This window comes from Panthera tigris, chromosome C1, assembly GCF_018350195.1.
Source record: "Panthera tigris isolate Pti1 chromosome C1, P.tigris_Pti1_mat1.1, whole genome shotgun sequence".
In the NCBI taxonomy this organism is placed as follows: Eukaryota; Metazoa; Chordata; class Mammalia; order Carnivora; family Felidae; genus Panthera; species Panthera tigris.
Window position 1 is genome coordinate 21496336 of NC_056667.1, and position 22504 is coordinate 21518839.

The 22504-nt window shown below is 44.9% G+C and overlaps 1 long non-coding RNA gene across 1 annotated transcript; it reads left to right on the forward strand.

Annotated features, from left to right (window-relative positions):
- Window positions 1-13036: 13036 nt before the first annotated feature.
- Window positions 13037-15790, forward strand: LOC122241219. The gene is made up of 3 exons (XR_006221248.1): window positions 13037-13242; window positions 13368-13465; window positions 15470-15790. It is a non-coding gene; the product is annotated as an uncharacterized LOC122241219 (long non-coding RNA).
- The last annotated feature ends 6714 nt before the right edge of the window (window positions 15791-22504 follow it).

The window sequence follows — 22504 nt, forward strand, 5'->3', positions numbered from 1 at the left end:
TCCCTGAGGGTTGAGAAGGTCCACATGTTGGATTTGTGTATTTAAAAAACCACACACACACACACACACACACCCCCACATACACACACACACACACACAGGCTTTCTTTTGTAGTATAAAAAACGAGATTATGTTCACTCTATAAGTTTGGTCCAAAAGTTGGTTTGATGAAGAACCCCCAGTGCAGCTAAAATGAATTATCTTACTTGCCAATGACCGCTTTGCCAGTGGAAATTGTTGACTTTTGATAATTGCCCTCAGTGCTTTATTTTGTTCTGTCATTTGTGAATGTAAGATTTTGGATAGCCATGTTGTTTCTCCTTTGTTGAGGGGGAACTGAACAGTCTTTTTATGTTTATTTTTGAGAGGGAAAGGGAGAGATACACAGTATGTGAGCGGGGGAAGGGCAGAGAGACACAGAATCTGTAGCGGGCTCCAAGCTCTGAGCTGTCAGCACAGAGCCCAAAATGGGGCTCAAACTTACGTACTGCGAGATCATGACCAGAGCCGAAGTTGGACACTTAACTGACTGAGCCACCCAGGCGCCCCGGGAACTGAACAATCTTACCACACATACCAGTGTTGATTCAAAGCATTCTGACTTTTAAGATGAACAAAATGCATAAATCTTAAATTCACTCAATTTAATCTTAGTCACATTTGATTGGCTACTTTCCCCTAACATAATTCCATTAAAAAAAAACAAAAACAAAACACTTACTTTGGAATAATTTTAGACTTTTGTCAAAATAGTACCAAGAGTTCTCGTACACCCTTCACTCGACTTTCCCCAAACTGTCAACGTTTTACATAACCATAGTACAATTATCAAAAAACTAAATACTGATAGAGTACTATTAACCTATGGATTGTGCCAGTTGTCCAAGGAATGTCCCTTTTTCTCTGGCTCAGCATCCAGTCCATGATTCCATATTACATTAGTTGTCTTTAGGCCTCTAGCCTGTGAGTTCTTCAATCTTACCTTTTATGATTGACACTGGAGAGAACTGGCCAAGTATTTTATAGAATGCCCCTTGCGTTGGATTTGTCTGATATTTCCTCACTATTAGATTGAGGGTTTTTTGGGCAAGAATACCAAAAGAGTTCTGTGCCCTTCTCACTGCATTGTATTAACAAACATGATGTCCGTATGTCTTACTACTGTTGACTTTGATCACTTGGTGTTTAAGGTAGTGTCTGCCATACTGTTCCACTGTAGTTACTGATTTCCCCTTTGTAATTAATAAGTAACTTGAGTATACTTTAAAACTATCAGTCTTGGGTTCACTGATTTTGACATCTGGATTGTTACTGCCTGTATTACTGTGGCATTTGCCACATGTTTATTCACTATGCGTATTTTACATTTATACCAACTAGAATCCTATAAGGAGGAGCTGTCTTCCCCATTTTTTAAAAATTGTATCAGTGTGGACTCAGGGATATTTAATTCCATGGGTCAGTGCTGTCATTTACTCTGTTGCACAAATTGTCCCAGCTTTGGCAATTGGGAGCTCCTTTATTATTTTTTAAATATTTATTTTGAAGACAGCATGCATGCAAGCAGGGGAGGGGCAGAGAGAGGGAGAAAGAATCCCAAAGCGGGTTCTGCACTGTCAGTGCAGAGTGTGATGCTGGGCTCAATCTCATAAATCATGAGACCATGATCTGAGCCCAAATCAAGAGTAGGATGCTTAACCAACTGAGCCACCCAGGCTCCCCTTTTCTATCCTTTTCATAGCAATGTATAAATCTTCTGGAGTTACGGAGAGAACTTTCACTTGGCATCATGGTTCACCCAGAGTGAGGCCCAGTAAATGTGGGTTGGTTTGTGGCCTTCCATAATTTTTACTTTTGGCCTTGTAAATAGAGACCCCAAATGTTGGAAGAACTATTTTCCACCCCACCTAACTTATTTTTCAGAGATTTTTCTACCTGCATGAAAATAAATGAGTACTAAAATTTTCTGTATTTCATGAGTTAATATGGCATTTGGATACTGCCAATTCTTTTGACTCTTGTTTGAAAAATGATTTATAGACAGTCCCTGACTTAGGATGTTTTGACTTAAGATTTTTCAACTTTACACTGGTGCACAAGTGATAGGCATTCAGTAGAAATCATACTTTGAATTTTGATATTTTCCTAGGCTAGCATTATGCCGGAAGAAAGATACTTTCTCCTGGTGCTGGGCAGCACAGCTGGTGTGACTGCCAGTCCCATCACATGATCAGGAGGGTAAACAACTGATATACACTTAAACCATTTAGCGCCCACACAACCGTTTTGTTTTTCACTTTCTGTAAAGTATTCAGTAAATTATATGAGGTATCCAACACTTTAAGATAGGCTTTATGTTAGATGATTTTGCTCAACTATAGGCTAATGGAAGTGTTCTCAGCACATTTAAGGTATGCTAGGTAAAACTATCATAGGTTAAGTGTATTAAATGTACTTTTAAGGATATTTTCAACTTGATGGATTTATCAGGAGGATCTAACCCCATCAGAAGTTGAGGAAGATGTGTATTTGAAATGTTTGTGTCATGAATGTAGGACCCTTCTGATAAAGAGTAATAGTGTCCCTAGGATTCTGATAGGTTTTTTTTTTTTTTTTTTGCCTTGGAAAGTAATGCCACTTTGAATGAATAACTGTGTCATTCATCTTTAGTGGTTTCTAGGCAGCTGGTGACACTCCTTACTTCTGAGAAGCCTTCCTTTAGAACCATTATGTTACAGTAGCTGCTGGGCTTGCTTGTGGAACGCTGACGTCATTGTGGGGTAAGATACCACAGCGAGATTAACTGAATTGGAGAAGGTTTCACAAACCTGCAGGGCACTGCCTTCACGTTTCCGGGACTGGCTCTGCAGCCCCCCTGCCGCGGAGCTTAGGGCGGACCTTCCGCCCTGCCCCGCCCCGCCCCGCCCAGCCGCCGGGTTAGGACCCTGGACGGTGCGTGCGACGCTCCCTCACCAGCGGTCGGGCGGGCGAGCCTGCGTCCTGCTAACCTGATTCTCCATATTACTGCGACCTGGCTTGCAGTAGGCCGCCGCAGCCTAAGGGGCTGTTCTGCATACCTTCGTTTTTGTATGCTTTTCCCCTGCCCTGACGGAATGGCTATTTTACCTCCAGAAACTGGGCTCAAGATGGGGTCTCTCCCCCTGTGCCAAACCCCTTACCTTCACAGGTAAGCCAGGTAGCCTGAGGGACGGGCAAATGGGATTTCGCACTAACTTGCTAACGGGGCAGAGATGTCATTAGTGTCATGCATGGTTTATTGCTTTTTAATACGTTTTCAAATAATGCTCATGGGGCGCCTGGCTGTCTCAGCCGGTTAAGCGTCGTGGGACTTAGGCTCAGGTCCTGAGCTAGTGGTTAGTGGGTTGGAGCCCTGCCGCGGGCTCTGTGCTGACAGCTCCGAGCCTGGATCCTGCTTCGGATTCTGTGTCTCCCTCTCTCTCTGCCCCTCCCCTGCTCGCGCCCTCTCTCTCTCTCTCTCTCTCTCTCTCTCTCTCTCTCTCTCTCTCTCAAAAAAAATAAAAAAAAAATTTTTTTTTTTTAAGTTTAAAATAATGTTCAAATATGTGGCTGGCTAGCAGAAGCTTGGAAAGCTGTTACCCTGAACCCACCTGCTGGCCACAGGAGCAGTTCGTGTGCTCAAAAAAGAAAAAGTTACTTAAAAATTGCCCTTTAAGGGGAAGCTCCTTGAAGAAACTCAGTTTTACTGTTTGTCCAGTTTGCCGTGTGAGTGTACTCCTGGTTTATCCGTCTATTTGGCCTGTATTTTGTGAGCCCCTGTGGGTGCTATTGTTGGGCACCGGAGAGAGGGAAGTAGGAGGTTCCCGTCCTCTCAGACTTCAGTTTAAGGATTCCTCTGTAATACCGTTTGATGCTGGGGGAGATACAGGATGCTGCGAGAAGAGAAAAGGGGCATCTATCCAGAAGATAGCCTTTTCTGTGTTGGATTTTCCTTCCTCGCCTTTTTTCACTCAGTGGAAACTGCATGCGCCCCTTGCCTCTTCATCCTCCTCCACAGCTTCAGCTCAGTCCTAGGCACTCTGCTTCATGACGAAGGCGCTGTGTGATGTTTGGCAAGTCAGGGAATTGCTCTGCACACGTTTCCTCACTGGAAAAAGGAAGTGACCTCTGAAGCTCGTTGATGTATGATTTTTGAGAGATTTAAATTCATTTTAACTAGGAGTGCTTTTCTGATGAAAGAAATGACATAACCAGTTCAGACAGTTACATATATAGAATAAAAAGGTGTGTATCTTGGTATAGCAGTTTTCTATATATCTTTCTAAACTTAAATTTTTTTTTGCTTTATGACACATACAAAATCAGTGTATACATATAGCATGTGTGTATTCCTAAATATATGTAACCCACATAAGTTATTTTATAAAAATAGAACAACACCAAACCATCTGCAGGGTCCTCCTCCCTCACCACTCCCAGTCACAATTCCATGAATTTTTTTATTTTGGTTTGCTAAAGAAGGACACATGTCTTCTATGACCATCTAATATGGATGGTCTTCTAGCATCCTGGGGTGAGCAGCACTCCAAGGGCCTAGGTCTCTGTCATCAAAAGCAACTTGGCAGAAGCCTGTCCTTCTAAGCTTGTTCCTCTGAAGCATTGGAATCCAAATTTTTCCCAATTTCTTATTCCCCAAAGCCTTTCAACTTGAAGAGTGAGGCACTCCCATTTTTTACAAAAAAAATTTTTTTAACGTTTATTTATTATTGAGAGACAGAGAGAGACTGAGCATGAGCAGGAGAGGGAGACACAGAATCTGAAGCAGGCTCCAGGCTCTAAGCTGTCAGCACAGAGCCCGATGCGGGGCTCGAACTCACGGACCTGAGCCGAAGTCGGACGCCAAACTGACTGAGCCACCCAGGCGCCCCTCCCATTTTTATTTTTAATGTTTATTTTTGAGAAAGAGAGAAAGTGCATGCAAGGGAGGGGCAGAGAGGAGGGAGACAGGATCCGAAGCGGGCTCTGTGCTGACAGCAGACGACCTAATGTGGAGCTCGAACTCACAAACTGTGAGATCATGACCTGAGCGGAAGTCGGACGCTTAACTGACTGAGCCACCCAGGCACCTCTCACTTCATTGATTTTAACTGACAAACTACAATCTATGTTAACATACAACTCTTCACTACCTGTACCTGTGCCATTTAGAGTGGTTGGAGAAAAACATGCAAGCAGTGTCCTATTTTAATTTCTTGATTATCAGTTTCAGAAGGGGAATCACTGACATTTTCTCCTCTATTCACGTTCCTACTCACGAGACAACCATTTCATACCTTCTCCCTTTTCTCAAACCTTCAACACCTCAGATCCCACTTTTACTCTCAGTTACTGTTTTTACTTCCTACTGACTGAGGAAGCTGAAGCAATCAAAATGAAACACCACAGACTCCCTCCACTACATCTACTCACTTACATCATGTAGATCAATGTTTCTTGAAGCCTGGTCTCCAGGCCAGCAGCATCAGCACCATCAGGGAACTTGTCAGAGGGCAAATTATTGGACCCTAGACCTACAGAATCAGAAGTTCAGAGGATGGGGTCCAGCAAGCTGTGCTTTAATAAGTGCTCCAGGTGATTCTAATGAACCTTCTAGTTTGAGAAGCAATGCCCTTGGGCTATGCATGTTTCTGCCTAGAAAATCCCTCTGGCTGTGCACTAGACCCCAGTTTCTCACCAACTCAACATGGTTCCACCACATCTCCCCTCTTCCACATCCCAGTTTTACTTGTTTCTATTGGATCATTCCTATCAGCGTGCAAACATGCTGTTGTTTCCCCCCTTTCTTCCTGCCAGTTACCACCCATTTCTCTATTTGCAGCAAACCCCCAAAGAGGAAGCTGTTACTCTCTGGCTCTGTTTCTCCTTCCATTCTTTCTAACCCACTCCAGTCAGGCTTTCATCCTCTTCATCCCAGTGGAACTGGTCTTGTCAAGGTCATGAGGGACCTCACATTGTTAATTTTCAGTCCTCATCTTATTCGACCTATAAACAGCATGTGGCATTGTTGCTGTTTCCTCCTTGGTAAACTTTCTTCCTTTGGATTCTAGCACAGCATACCTCCTCTGATTTTCATCTGGTTTCACTGGTTGTCCCTACTTAGTCTCCTTGGCTGGTTCCTCCTCTGCTTTTTTGTCCTCTCGATACTGGAGTGACCCAGGGCTCAGTCCTTGACCCTGTACACTCACTGGATTTCATCCAGTCCTGTGACTTTAAACACCATCCATGTGCCAATACCTCTCAAATAGAACTAGTTTATTTTTTATTTAAATTAAAAAAAATTAAGTTTATTTATTTTGAGAGAGACAGAGACAGTGCAAGTTGCAGAAGGGCAGAGAGAGGGGAAGAGAGAGAATCCCAAGCAGCCTCCATGCTGTCAGCACAGAGCCTGATGTGGGGCTTGAACCCACGAAACTGTGAGATCATGACCTGAGCTGAAACCAAGAGTCATGTGCTTAACCAGGTGCCCTTAACCAGTTTAAATGTGTCTCCTGAACTCTGGTATGTTCGGCTGCTAGCCCAGCCACTCCACTGGATGACTTACCAACAGTTCAAACCTAACACTCCCAAACCCAAACCCCTTCCTTCCTCATCTGCCCCATCTGATTTAATGTTTGTTTATTTTATTTTTGAGAGAGAGCAAGTGAGCATGCATGAGTGGGGGAGGGGCAGAGAGAGAGAGAGAGAGAGAGAGAGCAGAAGAGAGAGAATCCCAAGCATGATCCACACTGTCAGTGCAGAGACAGACTCAGGGCTCCATCTCATGAATCGTGAGATCATGACCTGAGCCGAGATCAAAAGTCAGACACTTAACCGACTGAACCACCCCAGTGCCCCTACCACATCTCGTTTGGTAACAAATTCATCTCTCCCATTTCTCCTGGGAGTAATGTTTGACTCCCTTTCTCACATATTGCATCATATTTGTCAGCAGATCTTATTGGCTGACCACTTGTTGCCACATCCTATGGGCCAAGTCACTCTCCTCTCTCACTTTGATGACTGCCACAATCTCGTAGTGGGTTTCCACTTCTACTTTTGCTTCCTACAGTCTGTCCTCCACACGGCAGCACGGAGCTCCTGTGAACATGCACGTCATATCATGCCACTTCTCAGCCTACACCCTCTCATGGCTCCCGTCTCACTCAGAATAAAGGCCAAAGCCTTCCATGGCTCACAAGGCCTTATGGCATCTGACCCTGCATTCCCACATTTCATCCCACTCTTCTCCATGCTTATTTGTGTACTGCTCTCAAGTGTTCCACTCACCTTGGCCTCCCCGAGACCCTCAAACATGCCAGGTTCCTGTCAGAGGGTCTTTGCTCAGCTGTGTCTGCCACCTGGAATACCTTTCTTCATATATCTGGGAGGCCCACTCACTCCTTCATGTCCTTCCGGTTTTTCAGCAGGGTTGTCTTTATCAGCGAGGTCTCTTCTGACTACCCTGTTTACATTCACTGTCCCCATCTCACACCCTGTGTCGCCATAGCCAGCAGTGGACCTGAAATTGCACCCACCCCGGATCTGTCTCTTTCTACTCTGAGGCAGGGAGACCAGGAAGCTAATAAGAAGTTGTCAAGCAAGTTTAAAAGTTTTAAAAGTTGAATCCGAAATTTCTGGTTAACAATTAAAAAACAAAACAAAACAAAACGATTTCTAACCTTAAATCCCAACTCCTGCTTTCCTAGAGTGATAGAGCACTGCTGGGAGCCAGAAACCTTGGGAACTAGGCCTGGATCTGTCACTAAGCAGCTCTGTGACCTGTGGCAAGCCAGTCATTAGGCTTGGTGAGCTTGGGAAGGGCAGGAGCTGGGCCCAGTGACCTATGAGTTTCACTCACCTCCAATCCTGCCAACTCTACTTCCAGAATCCACCCAGCGCTGTCAGTGATTCTCATCCCCCTGCCATCACCCTCTCTCCGTGCTGTTGTTCTCTCCTGTTTGGGCTACTGCCTCAGCTCCTTACTGATCTCCCTAGTTCACTTCCGTCCTTTATTCCACTTTTCACATAGCTGCCCAAGTAAAGTGTTTTTACAAATATAAATGCCCATTTCTCTCTTGAACCCTCCACTGGCTTCCTGTTGCACTTGGAACCTCCCCCGTGCTGCGCCCTCTGGCCTACAAGGCCCCTCACCATCTGGTTCTGTGCTTCCTCTCTCCCATCTGGTTCCAGCCATAGTTCCAGCCCCTCCAGTATGCCAAGCTCAGTCCTGCCTTGGCAATCCTTTGTTTTGCGTGCATGTTCTTCCTCCTTGTGTTCCCCTGGTGGATTCCCTCTTATATTTTAGGACTCGGTTTCAGTGTCATTTCCTAAGTGCAAACTTCCTTTCCTGACCACCTTATCTAAAGCCAGATCTCCCTTGTTATTTTAAAATTCAGCTCACTACTTACTTTCTGTTTGCATGGTAACATTGATCACAATGTAACATTATTTTCAGTCATGCAACACACAGTGGGATACCATGCCACTGTAAAAAAGATAGGAATCTATGTGTTGATATAGAATGATGTCTTAAGATAAACTGTTAAGTGGAAAAAAAAAAAAAAAACCCAAAGTGCAGTACAGAGTGTATAGCATACCACCATTTGTATAATAAGGGTGGGGGGAAAATACACTTACTTGTATATACATATGTTATCTCTGGATTGGTACAGAAGAAATTGGTAACATTGCTTGCCTCTATGGAGGGGACTAGGTGGCTAGGGGAGGAGTGGGGGGCTTTTCACTGTGCATCTTTTTGTATTTTGAATCACATAAAGTACCACCTATTAAAAATCAGTAAATATTTAAAAGTTGTGTACTTTCTCTGTTTCCTATCTCCTTAAAGAGAATATAAAAGTTATGAGAGTGTATACCATGACTTTCCTTGTTCACTTTTATATCCTCAGCACTTAAAACCATGTCTGGCACCTACTAGTACTCAGTAAGTATTTACAGAAATAATGGAAGAAAGAATGAAGGTCTCTTCCAGCTCTAACACTGTGGTTCTAATCTTAGGGCTTCAAGAATGTAAGACATGGAAGGGTGCCTGGGTGGCTCAGTCGGTTAAGGGTCCGACTTCGGCTCAGGTCATTGTCTCACAGTCCGTGAGTTTGAGCCCCACGTTGGGCTCTGTGCAGAGCCTGCTTCAGATCCTCTGTATCCCCCTCTCTCTGCCCCTCCCCCCTTACTCTCTCAAATAAATAAACATTAAAAAAAAAAAAAAAAGAAAAAAAGAATATGAGACGTGGATCCCAGGACCTAGCCATTCAGAGGCACCAAGAGAGATACCAGAATGTTCTGTGGTGTGGTGTACTGTTTTTCTTTGTTGTGATCAATAAGCTAAAAAAAAAAAAAAAGTGTGTGGAGGAGTGTGTGGAGTGTGGAATGGAGTGTGTGGAGAACCTGCCTGGCACAGATATACTTCCCAAGTGAGAGCTCAGGTAGCCACAGGAGGGCCATGTCCTGTTTCGGTCATGCTCTAGTCATGGCCTCTGGGGATGGCAGCCTCAGGGACTGGCAAAGCAGCCCCTTTCCTGCCGCCTCAAAACATTCAGGATCACAGATTGTAGTAGCACGCTCCAGTTATGAGACTTCTGCACTAGATTCGGAACTCCCTGAGCTCAGGAACTGACTTTGTCTTGCTCACTAGTACACTCAGAGCCTGGCATAGAAAGAACAAAAGAGTGAATGAATGGAAGAATAAAAGCTGAAGGAGAGGGCACCAAGAACAAGGAGAGAAAGCCTGGAATCAGGAGCTATCATACCCCATCTAGCCAGGAGGTGGCGCTGGAGGAGTGTTTTCTGAGTTGTTGGCTGAGCCTGAGCTTTTCAGTCTGGAACACAGCCCTATTTTGACCAAGGAAGAGAGGGTAGTTGATTTTTGACAAATTTAAGTGCTCTGCTAGGCAGCAGGGATTGTGAAGAGGCACAACTGGAACAGGGAAATAGAAGCCCCACACAGAGATCAACACTGCGTAGGAAGACAAGTGCTGTTCTGACCCTTAGGACCCCCGAGAAAAACCTTTTAAATTTGTTTGAGGCATTTGGGGGAAGTTCACAGAGGAAGTGACATCCAAACTGGGCCTTCAAAATGAGGATTTACGCAGTTGGAGGGCATTCTAGGTGGAGGGAATAGACTCCTGGGAAATTGGGAGAATGGCGAATTGACAAGGATTGCTGGGTTTTCCCCATTTGTTGGGAGATAAAAGGGTAAAGAAAAAGTTCTGCTCTGAGAGTTTACTTTTTTCTTTTAAGTCAACTCTATGCCCACCATGGAGCTCAAAATCATGACCCCGAGATCAAGAGTCACACACTCTACCAATTGAGCCAGTCAGGTGCCCCAAGAGTTTACATTTTTGATTAAATAACAAAAGACTTATAGATTGATTAATGCATACAGTAAGGGCTCAAGAAATAGTCAATGGATTGAGATTTACATATCAGGTAAATAGTAGAGGCTGGATAAACGTGTTGTTGAGGGAATGAATCATGGAACTTCAGGTGGTTTCTTTGCTAAATCACATGTCCTTACTGATGTTTTAAGAGCAGGTTTTCCAAGAATCTTTCCTTCTGTGTCCAAAGCTCTTCACAGGCAGCTTTTCTTTCCACCAAAGACAAGAAATCCTGACCCCAAGGGGGAGTCCGGGTTCCAATAACCTGGCATCCAGAGCCTTATAGAGGATTTTCAAGTCCTGTGCCTAGAACACAGTCTCCTTCCTTAGGACTAGATAGCAGTAATCATTAGTTATATTTTATAGCTGATGTTATCCATCGCTTCCATATTGCTAAATCCACTGGAAACACTTCAGTCTGCATCTTTCTCCAAACCTTCTTCCCACCTGTGTGACCCTTGTGCTCTCCAGTTTACCACCTGTGTCTCTCTTCTTGGTTTCATCTGCCAGCTTCTCCAGTTCCTCTCTGTAGCCATTAAAGTTTGAGTTCTGGGCCCTAGCTTCCTCTGCTTTATTCTCTTCCTGGGCTAATTCTTCCTGAGGTTTCAATTACTATTCAGATGTCAACAGTCCTCAGAGCTCTCTCCGGAGCTCTCTCTCTGAGCACCAGCCCACACATCTAACAGCCAGCCCACTTGACTTTTTCACTTGGGTGTTTCTTAGGCATCTGAATCTCAACATGTATAAAAACTCCTCATCTTCCCCACCTGCTCCCCCTCCAGGGTCCCTATCATGGTGCATGGTCGCATCACACAGCTGTCACTGCAGCCAGAAGCCTGTGTGAGTCATCCTTGACTCAAATCCTGATCGTCCCACCCCCTTGATAACTCCTGAGTCCTTCTACTGCTCTCCATCCCCACCACTGCCATTATCTCGAGCTGCCCCCTCTGGGGGCCATTCTCTTCTCAGTAGCCAAGGTGAGTTTTTAGAAATTCAAATAAGATCATGGCTCAAAATTCTTCAAATACTCTCCCATTTCCCTTATATAAAATCCAAGCCCTTTAACCATGACCTTCAAGACCTTGTATGATCTGGACCACCTCTCAGCCTCCATCTCCTGCTGCTCCGTTCTCAGCTCCAGCCAGTTTGAATTTCATTCATTCATTCATTCATTCATTCATCCATCCATCCACCCACCCATCCATTCATTAATTCATTCCGGTAACCAGGAATTTATAGTGCCTAATTTATGCCAATAGTGTGTGAACCATTGTGAACAAGGAGAAAGACTTCATTCCCATGAAGTATATGGTGTTTTCTCTTCCTGCTTCAGGCTCTTCTCACATGTGGCTCCCTCTGCCTGAACTCTCTTCTCCAACATACATACTTTACTGCCTTAGCCTCTAGCTCCAGTTCATCATTCAGACCAAAATTAAATGTCATTTCCTCTCTGAAGCTTTCCTTAACTCAGGCTTAGTTAGGAACGCCTATTGTGGATTGCCACAGTCCTGAACTTGCCCTTCATTACTCATGTCTGTTTCCCCTTCGGGACCAGAGGCCCCAAGAGACTGAAAACCAGGCCTTCCGTGTTCACCAGTACCTGGAACTATGCTGGGCTCTTATCATGAACTCAGTACATAAGGCTTGAATGAAAGCACATGTCCTTTTCATTTGGATCTGCTTTTTTCTTTTCTTTTCTTTCCTTTTCTTTTCTTTTCTTTTCTTTTCAAGTTTATTTATTTATTTTTGAGAGAGGGAGAGGGAGAGAGATGGGCAGGGGATGGGCAGAGAGAGAGGGAGAGAGAGGATCCCAAGCAGGCTCTGCACTGACAGCGCAGAGCCTGACACGGGGCTCGAACTCATGAACTATGAGATCATGACTTGAGCCATGAAATCAAGAGTCGGACACTTAACGAACTGAGCTACCCAGGCGCCCCTTCATTTGGATCTGCTTTTTAAAAATATTTGAGGATAGGGCACCTGGGTGGGTCAGTCAGTTAAGCATCCAACTTTGGCTCAGGTTATGATCTCACGGTTCTTGAGTTTGAGCCCCGCGTTGGGCTCTCTGCTGTCAGCACAGAACCTGCTTCAGATCCTCTGCCTTCCTTTCTCTCTGCCCTTCCTCCTCTCTCTCTCAAAAATAAATAAACATTGAAAACTTTTTTTTCCATATTTGAGTATATCTTAAATGTTGCCATAGACACAGTCACCCTAGTCAGCCTTGCACAGTCAAGTCAGCCAGTCAGTTCTGAATGCTGTGCTTTAAAGGAGACTTTGATCCTGACATCTCCCTGAGTCAAGAAAACAAATACCCAGCCCACACAGAGATGTGCTGCTAAGGCCCTTTCATTCAGTTAGCTTGTCCCACAGAAAGGAGGCTCATGAATGTCAAAGAGCACAGGCCTACCCTGAGAGGGATTCTGGTCTTCAGCCATGGCTACTTGCTTATATGAACAGGTCATTCAACCTTTCTGACCCTCAGCCTTCCTACCTGTGAAGATGGGCATAATAATATGCACATTGCAGGGCTGATGGGAGGGGTTCACAAGCTGTCACAAAGGACAGGCAGACCATTCATGTTAGCTTTTTTCCCAACCACAAGGCAGTGTGGGTTAGTGGTTAGCAGTCTAGGTACTGGGTCAGAGACAGCAGGGTCTGAGCTTGGCTCTGTCACTTCTTAGGAAGTTGGCCATGGGGGAAGTATTATAACATCTTAGTCTCAGTTTCCTCATGTAGAAAATGGGGACAAAGTCATACCTGCATCTGGGGGTATGGTGGGCACTTATATGAAGTTAATGTGTATGAAGGACTCAGCCCAGAGCCTGGCACATGGTAAGTACCCAATACATGTGCACAGCATCATGACAGAGATTGTAAGGGGGACAGAGAAATGGTGTCCACAGTTCTGATCTTCACTGGTGAAATCATCTGGGGACTGTTTATCATCTAATTTGCAGGGGCTTCTGAAGGGACTGCCATCTGACACAGACCCCACTCCCAGGTCTAGTAGAAGAGAGAAAACATGTCTATAAGTGAGGAAGATTTCATGTGCAAGGTGATAAATTTTATTAAAAAAAAAGCCAGGAGACTAAAACACTTATTGAATGAAAAAAGCTAGAAGTAAGAGCATATATTACATGATTCCATTAAAGAAAAAAAATTTTTAATGCTTATCTTTGAGAGAGAGAGCGTGAGCAGGGGAGGGGCAGAGAGAGAGAGAGAGAGAGAGAGAGAAAGAGGGAGGGAGACACAGAATCTGAAACAGGCTCCAGGCTCTGAGCTGCCAGCACAGAGCCTGATGCGGGGCTCGAACTCAGGAACAGTGAGATCCTGACCTGAGCCAAAGTTGAGCACTCAACTGACTGAGCCACACAGGTGCTCCTACGTGATTCCATTTTTATGAAGTTCTAGAACTGGCAAAACAATCTATGGTGATAGAGGTCAGAGGTTCATATTAGGGTACTGGCTGGGAGAAAGCATGAAGGAACCTTCTGGAAATGTTCTGTGTCTTCATCTGAGTAGTGGAATCCTGGGCATATGCAAAATATGTGAAAATTTAACCAAAGGTCCACTTAAGATTTGTGCACTTTACTGTATGTAAATGATATTTGGAAGAAAATTGTGTCAGAGGAGTTTAGAAAAGGGAGTGATTTCTTCTAGCGTAAGTGGACAGTGAAGGCCGCATGGCCTGGAGAGGAACTGCAGGGGGGAAATAGCCACTTTCTCTCTCTTGGTGGCTCAGTAACAGGGGATCTAAACAAAGCACTTAAACTTACCTTAATGGAGTCAGGAATCATCAGTAAGTGGTTTTGGAGATTATTTGCTATCTGTTTACAATGCAAAAAAAAAAAAAGTTTAGGATTATATAATTGCAAAAGTCATATTCAGGGAGGTAATTATCAAGTGTAACATGAGTGTTCTATTTTGGGCTTCATCGCTAGCTCTTCTGGCCCTTCATTCCCTTTGGCTAATGTGATTGCTAGTTGTTTTGCTGGTTCTCTTCTGTCAGAGGCAGCGGGATGATGGGAGGCCATGGATGGGGAATAGAGAGTGGAATGATAAATCACATTTCTGCTGGGCTTCACTCTTCACAAAGCACCTGTGCACACAGCATCTCACTCGATAGCAATCTAGGAGGGAGGCAGGGGTATCAGTCATGGTTATTGATTGCAAGCAACAGAAACCAATTCTGAATAGCTTAAGCAGAGAAGGAGTTTATTAGAAGGTTATCAAATGGCTCACAGAAACAAAAGAAAAACTGGAGAATGAGGGTCAGAGAACAGGCAGGAATCAGGGAGGGCCTACTCAAACCTGTGTATTTTAGGGTGTTTGTTTCAGCAGCCTAGCTAATACAGTTACATTTGGAAATGATCAAGACAGGTTTTCCAGGGGTGCCTGGCTGGCTTAGCTAGAAGAGCATGCAACTCTTGATCTCAGCGTTGTGAGTTTGAGTCCTGTGTTGCGTGCAGAGACTATTAAACAAAACAAAACAAACCAAACGCACAAAAAAACCCTGGGGCACCCGGGTGGCTTTGTCGGTTGAGTGTCAGACTTTGGCTCAGGCCATGATCTTGTGGTTCGTGAGTTCAAGCTCTGCATCAGGATCACTGCTGTCAGGGCAGAGTATGCTTTGGATCCTCTGTCCCCCTTTCTCTCTGCCCCCCCCTTCTCTCTCTCTCAAAAATAAAGAAAATATTTAACAACAACAACAAATAAAAAACCTTAAAAAAAGACCTCCATTAGAAAAGAAAAGGCAGATTTTCCAGGAGGCAGTGGCACGGACAGGGATGATGAAAGGTAATTTGACCAGCAGAGAAAGGAGATTCCAGGTGGGAATCACTGCACGCCCAAGGTAGGGAGGTAGGAGAGGATGGTGAGGAGGAGCTTGGGGTACACAACTCATGCAAGGGAACAGGGAGAGGAAAAGCTGGGAGGGGAGGTTGAGGTATTGTGGAGAGCTTTGCATGCCTGGGTGATGAGTTTGTACTTAGACTGGTGGGCGAAAGGACCCACTGGAGGTTTTTGAGCAAGGGAATGAGATTTTCTATTCGTAATTTAGGAAGAATAACCTGGTACCCAGCAGAGGACCGTGTGGAGCAGGAAGCTGGGACCAAAGCCAGCTAACAGTAAGCACCAGTGTCAACTGCTCCTGAGAGACTGAGGAGGAGGACCAAGAAAGGGCTCTGGGCCTGGGTCACTGGGAAGCAGGAAGAAAGCAGTTTCAGGAGTGTGCTGGGGCCAGGCTGGTTTGCAGAGAGCCAAGGACTCAGTGGGTGCCGAGGATGTGGAGTTTCAGGAGGATGAGAACAAAGGGCTCCAGTTCAAGCTCTCTACCTCCTGCCCTGGCCTGTTACTGCCCTTGGCCGCTTCTGGACTTCCCATTCCCTTCCTCAGTTACCCCCTGCCTAAGAGCTGAGCTTTCTCTCTGGAACTCTCTCCTCCCGTCTGTTCCCTCAGTCGGACATAGAATCTTAGCATCGGAGGAGACCTTAGATGGGAAAGCAGAGGCTTGTGGGAAAGGAAGGGACTTGCCAAGGACACAGCCAGGAGGAGGCAGAGCCAATAGCAAAAGTCCGTCTCGTCTGCCCCACCCAGGGCCCTTCTCTCCAACCTGGCGTAGACATGTCTCTTCTGAGAAGCCCTTTCACTGGTTTATTTTGTAGTCCCGTGGTTTGCATGCATTCCGTTGTAGCGCATATTTCACAGGTGATTTAGAATTCCTCGTTTGGTGTCTTCCAATGAGAGCAATAGCTCATTGTCCTTGGCATCTCTTCCAGAACCTAGTCCAGGGCTCTGCATGAGGCTGCGTCATGTAGGTCAGGAGTCCAGGGTTATCCACCTGGCTCTGCCTCTCAGCCTGGGGAGGGTGCTGAGTGTAGTCCCAGCCCCAGGGGCAAGGCTGGCATGAAAGCACGAAGACGAAGAACGACCCAGACAGAAGGTGTTGAGCCAGCCTTCTGCTGCTTGGAAGTCCCCCTAGGGATCCCTCCACCTCTGAGGAGAGTTTGAGCACTGCCCCTGGGCTATACAAGCCTGGGTTGAACATGAGTTTCTCTGGAGCAGGCTTATGGTCCAGGACACGTGTTAGGTTAATTCTTCAGTTGTGATTCCCAGACATGTGAGTAGTGTAAAGTCGAACTCCAAACCTGAGCTTGGATTGTAAATTCCCCAGGAAATATCCACCCTCACACTCCCACTCAGGCTTCTCCATGTAAATTTTTTTGTTTCCCTGTGCCAGAGGAGAGTTTCCTTCATCTTTTTCACTGACGGCACAGTCCTTTGAGGGTCCTGGTTCACATGAGGGTTTCAGTTCTATCACTTTACCCTATACCGCTAGAACCCGGACTCACCTGCCCCTCTGCCATCTCCTGACTCATCTCCCCACCCTGGAAATCTTCCCCTGCCTTTCTTTTCTTTTCTTTTCTTTTTTTTTTCTCTTCTTTTCTTTTTCCTTTTCCTTCCTTCCTTCCTTCCTTCCTTCCTTCCTTCCTTCCTTCCTTCCTTCCTTCCTTCCTTTCTTTTCTTTCTATAATCTCTGCCCAATGTGGAGCTTGAGCTCATGACCCTGATATCAAGAGTCATATACTCTACAGACTAAACCATCCAGCCCCCCTCCGCCCCCAGCCTCTCATGCTATTCTTTACCCTCATACTAGATGAATCTTAGTAAAGTGTAGCTCTGATAATGCTCAGGAACTTTCAATGGCTCCCCATGGATTAAAAAAGTAACGTTTCATGCCTCGACAACAGAGCTTCAATACAACTTTGCAGTCTCCTCATTGGCCACTCTTAGCAGCAAAGCTACCAGGTAGGTAGGCAGTAACTCGGGGCGGGGGGGGGGGGTACCTGGGAGAAGTGCATGCCACCTGCTGGGCACCTGGGGCCACTTGCTGCGCAAAATGATATCCCCCCCCCTCCCCGCCCATCATTCACATTCTTCTCAGACTTCATTTGCCCATTTTATTCATAACATAGCAGGGAAGAGGAAAAATGCTATTTTAAAAAGCTGCCTGGAATGGTAAATTTTATGTTATGTATATTTAACTACGAAAAAAAAGTGTTGCCTGACAGCATTTTCTATACTAAGCCAGACTTCATCTTGGTGAAAGACTGCCTTTTTTGGGACAACATACCTACTTGGCCTTTCAGTTACACAAAGCAAGTTTTGGAATGAATGTGCAGGGAGAAGTGAAGCTGAGACCAAAAGAAATAACTGAACACGGTGCACCAGGAGATAAAGAGTGGGAAGGTTGTTAGGTTGTCGCTTCTGTTTGGTTATAAATGCTGTCCTTTTTTTCTTCCTTGGAGGACCCAGGAAATGAGTTTGGACACTGAGAAGAAAGGGCAGGGACAGAGGACTTTGATCTGAGCTGAGAAGTCCCCACTAACGTGCAGGGAGTGGGGGTGGGGAGGGAGGCGGAGGGACCTTAAGATGTCTTTTTTCTTTTAATTATTATTAAGTAGGCTCTATGCCCAACGTGGGACTTGAACTCATGACCCCAACATCAAACAATGTGTGTTTTACCACCTGAGCCAGCCAGGTGCCTCTCTCCAAATGCCATTTGCAACCAAATTTTACCTGAACTGTAATTTGAGGAGGAGGCTGGTCCTGTGGAGGCAGGTGAGGAGGAATCTTATGTAACTTGGGCTGTGGAAAAGAAAGGAAATGCTGCCAGGGTCAGGCAGAAGGGAAGTAGAAGGTAGGCTTGGCTTCCTCTGAGGCCTGTGGCTCCCTCTGACATCAAGGTCTGTGGGCCACAAAGTGCTGGGGGCTTCAGGAGGGTGCTGGAGATCTCTAGAACCCAGGCCTGACTATGGAACTGGGAGGAAAAGTAATGGAAACAAAATCCCGCCTCAAAACTTGTCTGGCCTTGAGGGCTAGTGGGAGGCAGGTGTGCCTGACCGTCAAATGGCCGGGAATTAGCTGTCCCGGGAGAAGAGCAGGACAGGTTCCTCTCATTGTCACTGTGGAAAGGGAGGAGAGAGAGAGAGAGAGAGACGGGCAGTTTGCAAGTCTCTCTGGGAGCTCTCTTCACTTTCATAGAAAGAAGCCTGACTGAGTGGGATGGGTCATGTTTCCAAATGCAACGGAGGAAGGAGACCCAGCTTCTCCCTGTGTTCCCTCCTGGTGTGGAGAGACCTGATGTCTCGGCCACTTGGGCAGGGTTGGCAGCAGGAGGACATTTATTAATTTGTACAAAAATAAGGATAGATTTGGATATTTTCTGCTTATTGTAAAAGGTTTAGGGTGTTGCACATATATAACAAAATCCTGTCATTCCATCATCCAGACATAGACCCTGTTAGCATTTGGTGTCAAGTTTTCCACACTTTGTTTTCTTTTATGCATGTTTTCTTATGCATTCATGACCCAGAAGACAGCTGGGCTCTTAAGATTGAGATAAGATGGGGGGGCACCTGGGTGGCTCAATCTGTTAAGCGTTTGACTTTGGGTCAGGTCATGATCTCGCGGTTTGTGGGTTTGAGCCCCACGTCAGGCTCTGAGCAGCCTGGAGCCTGCTTGGGATTCTGTGTCTCCCTCTCTCTCTCTGCCCCTCCCCCTACTCGTTCTCCGTCTGTCTCTGTCTCTCAAAAATAAATATTCAAGGGGCGCCTGGGTGGCTCAGTCGGTTAAGCGGCCGACTTCGGCTCAGGTCATGATCTCGCGGTCTGTGAGTTCGAACCCCGCGTCGGGCTCTGTGCTGACAGCTCAGAGCCTGGAGCCTGTTTCAGATTCTGTGTCTCCCTCTCTCTGACCCTCCCCCGTTCATGCTCTGTCTTTCTCTGTCTCAAAAATAAATAAACGTTAAAAAAAATTTTTTAAAAAGTGGATACTAAAAAATAAATAAATATTAAAAAATTTTATTAAAAAAATTTAAATATTCAAAAAATTTTTAAAGACTGAGGTTAAAAAAAAAGGAATGAGATAAAATGGGCTTGAACTCTTTATTCTGTACCCAGTGGAAATTCCACTCTCTTTTCAAAACAGCTTTTTGAGCATAATTGGGTGCGTCACCTGTGGCTCCTATTTATTAACTGCCAAATTTTTTTCTTTTTTCTCTCTCTCTCTTTTTTTTAGAATTCTAAAACTCTTTTTTTTTCCAGTTGTGTGCCTTCTTTTTAAAAATTTTTATTTATTTTTTTATTTGCATCTAAGTTACCATATGGTGCAACAATGATTTCAGGAGTAGATTCCTTAATGCCCCTTACCCATTTAGCCCATCCCCCCCTCCCACAACCCCTCCAGGAACCCTCTGTTTGTTCTCCACATTTTTTTTATTTATTATTTTAACATTTGTTTATTTTTGAGACAGAGAGAGACGGAGCATGAGCAGGGGAGGGTCAGAGAGAGAGGGAAACACAGAATCCGAAACAGGCTCCAGGCTCTGAGCTGTCAGCCCAGAGCCCGACGCGGGGCTCAAACTCGCGGACCACGAGATCGTGACCTGAGCTGAAGTCGGACGCCCAACTGACTGAGCCACCCAGGCACCCCTGTTTGTTCTCCATATTTAAGAATCTCTTATGTTTTGTCCTCCTCCCTGTTTTTATATTATTTTTGCTTCCCATCCCTTATGTTCATCTGTTTTGTATCTTAAAGTCCTCATACGAGTGAAGTCATATGATATTTGTCTTTCTGTGACCGACTAATTTCATTTAGCATAATACCCTCTAGTTCCATCCACGTAGTTGTGAATGGCAAGATTTCATTCTTTTTGATTGCCGACTAATACTCCATTGTGTATATATACATCTTCTTTATCCATTCATCTGTTGATGGACATTTGGGCTCTTTCCATACTTTGGCTATTGTTCATAGTGCTGCTATAAACTTTGGGGTGCATGTGTCCCTTCGGAACAGCACACCTGTCTCCCTTGGATAAATACCTAGTAGTGCAATTGCTGGGTTTAGGGTAGTTCTATTTTTAATTTTTCGAGGAACCTCCATACTGTTTTCCAGAGTGGTTGCACCAGCTTGCATTCCCACCAACAATGCAAAAGAGATCCTCTTTCTCCACATCCTCGCCAACATCTGTTGTTGCCTGAGCTGTTAATGTTAGCCATTCTGACAGGTATAAGGTGGTATCTCATTGTGGTTTTGTTTTATGTTTCCCTGATGATGAGTGATGTTGAGCATTTTTTCATGTGTCAGTTGGCCATCTGGATGTCTTCTTTGGAGAAATGTCTATTCATGTCTTTTGCCCATTTCTTCATTGGATTATTTGTTTTTTGGGTGTTGAGCTTGATAAGTTTTTTATAGACTTTGAATGCTGATCCTTTATCTGATATGTTGTTTGCAAATATCTTTTCCCATTCTGTCGGTTGCCTTTTAGTTTTGCTGATTGTTTCCTTCACTGTGCAGAAGCTTGCTATTTTGAGAAGGTCCCAATAATTCATTTTTGCTTTTGTTTCCCTTGCTTCTGGAGACGTGTTGAGTAAGAAGTTGCTGTGGCCAAGGTCAAAGAGGTTTTTGCGTGCTTTCTCCTCGAGGATTCTGATGGACTCCTCTCTTACATTTAGGTCTTTCATCCATTTTGAGTTTATTTTTGTGTATGGTGTAAGAAAGTGGTCCAGGTTCATTTTTCTGCATGTTGCTGTCCAGTTTTCCCAGCACCACTTGCTGAAGAGACTGTCTTTATTCCATTGGATATTCTTTCCCGCTTTGTCAAAGATTAGTTGGCTATATGTTTGTGGGCCTATTTCCAGGTTCTCTATTCTGTTCCATTGATCTGAGCATCTGTTCTTGCGCCAGTACCATAATGTCTTGATGATTACAGCTTTGTAAAACAGCTTGAAGTCCGTGAATTTTTTCCATTTTATTTATTTTAGACAGAGAAAGAGAGAGAGAGCATGAGTGGGGGGGGGCAGAGGGAAAGAGAGAGAGAGAGAGAGAGAGAGAGAGAGAGAGAGAGAGAATCTTAAGGAGGCACCATGCTCAGCATGGAGCCTGACTTGGGGCTCCATCCCATGACCCTGGGATCATGACCTGAGCCGAAATCAAGAGGGGGATGCTCAACCAACTGAGCCACTGCAGCACCCCTAACCACTCAATTCTTTGTCTCTGCATCCTTTTGGCTGTCCTGGTGTCTAACTTCTAGGACAACAAGGTCTGATAGTAGCTGAGACCAGGAATTTTAGCACCTTTCTTCCATTTCCAGGAGAATTCCCATTCACAAGAAGCCACATAAGTATTGCAAACCTTCTTAAGGTCAGAGGGACAAAGAGTGAGGTTACACTGCAGAAATACACACCATTTAAAATTGACGTTGACTTGGGGCACCTGGCTGGCTTGCTGGGTAGAGCGGGAGACTTTTGATCTTGGGGTTGTGAGTTTGAGCCCCATGTTGGGTGTAGAGATTACTTTAATAAATAAAACTTTAAATAAAGAGAAATAAATAAAACTGAGGTTGACCTGCTGTTGGGAAAAGCCCTTGGGCCCTCTGACAGGGCCTGCCCTGCTGCCCTCCTTCCCTTCCTCTCCTCCTTGCAGGTCCTGCCCGAGAGCATACTGTTTCTAGTGCACCTTTTAAGCTGATCTGACTGAGAGCTAATGCTCTTGGGTGCATAGCGCTTCTCCCTTCAAGTGGTTTATCAAAGTGTTATCCTAAAGAGAGACAATTCTTTCTCTAAGGAGCCTGCTGCCATCTGCTAAGGCGATAATTCCTTCCATCCTGCTAGACATGTCTTTTTTTTTTTTTTTAAACAAAAATGAGCTCATTCTAAACATTCTCTATGACAACAGAGCTGATCTTCTTTTCTCCATTTTACAAAAGAGGAGCTGAAATGAAGCCTCGGCCTTTGCCAAAGATCTGCCCAGCTCTTTACCTGTCTAGGTCTCCCAGCCAGTCAGATCTGTTCCCTGGGTTCTATCTACACACTTGCAAACAGCTCGAAATAGCATGCTTCATGTTTCTTATTTATTGTTTACTCCTCCCACTAGAATGTAAACTCAGTGAGGTCACAGACTGGATCTGTTTTGCTCACTGCTCCCTTTTTGGAATTAATCACTTAGTAAACTGTATTATTCAGGGTTCTCCAAAGACACAGAGGCATGAAGAGGTGTGTAGAAATATATATAGAGAGAAAGACTTATTTTA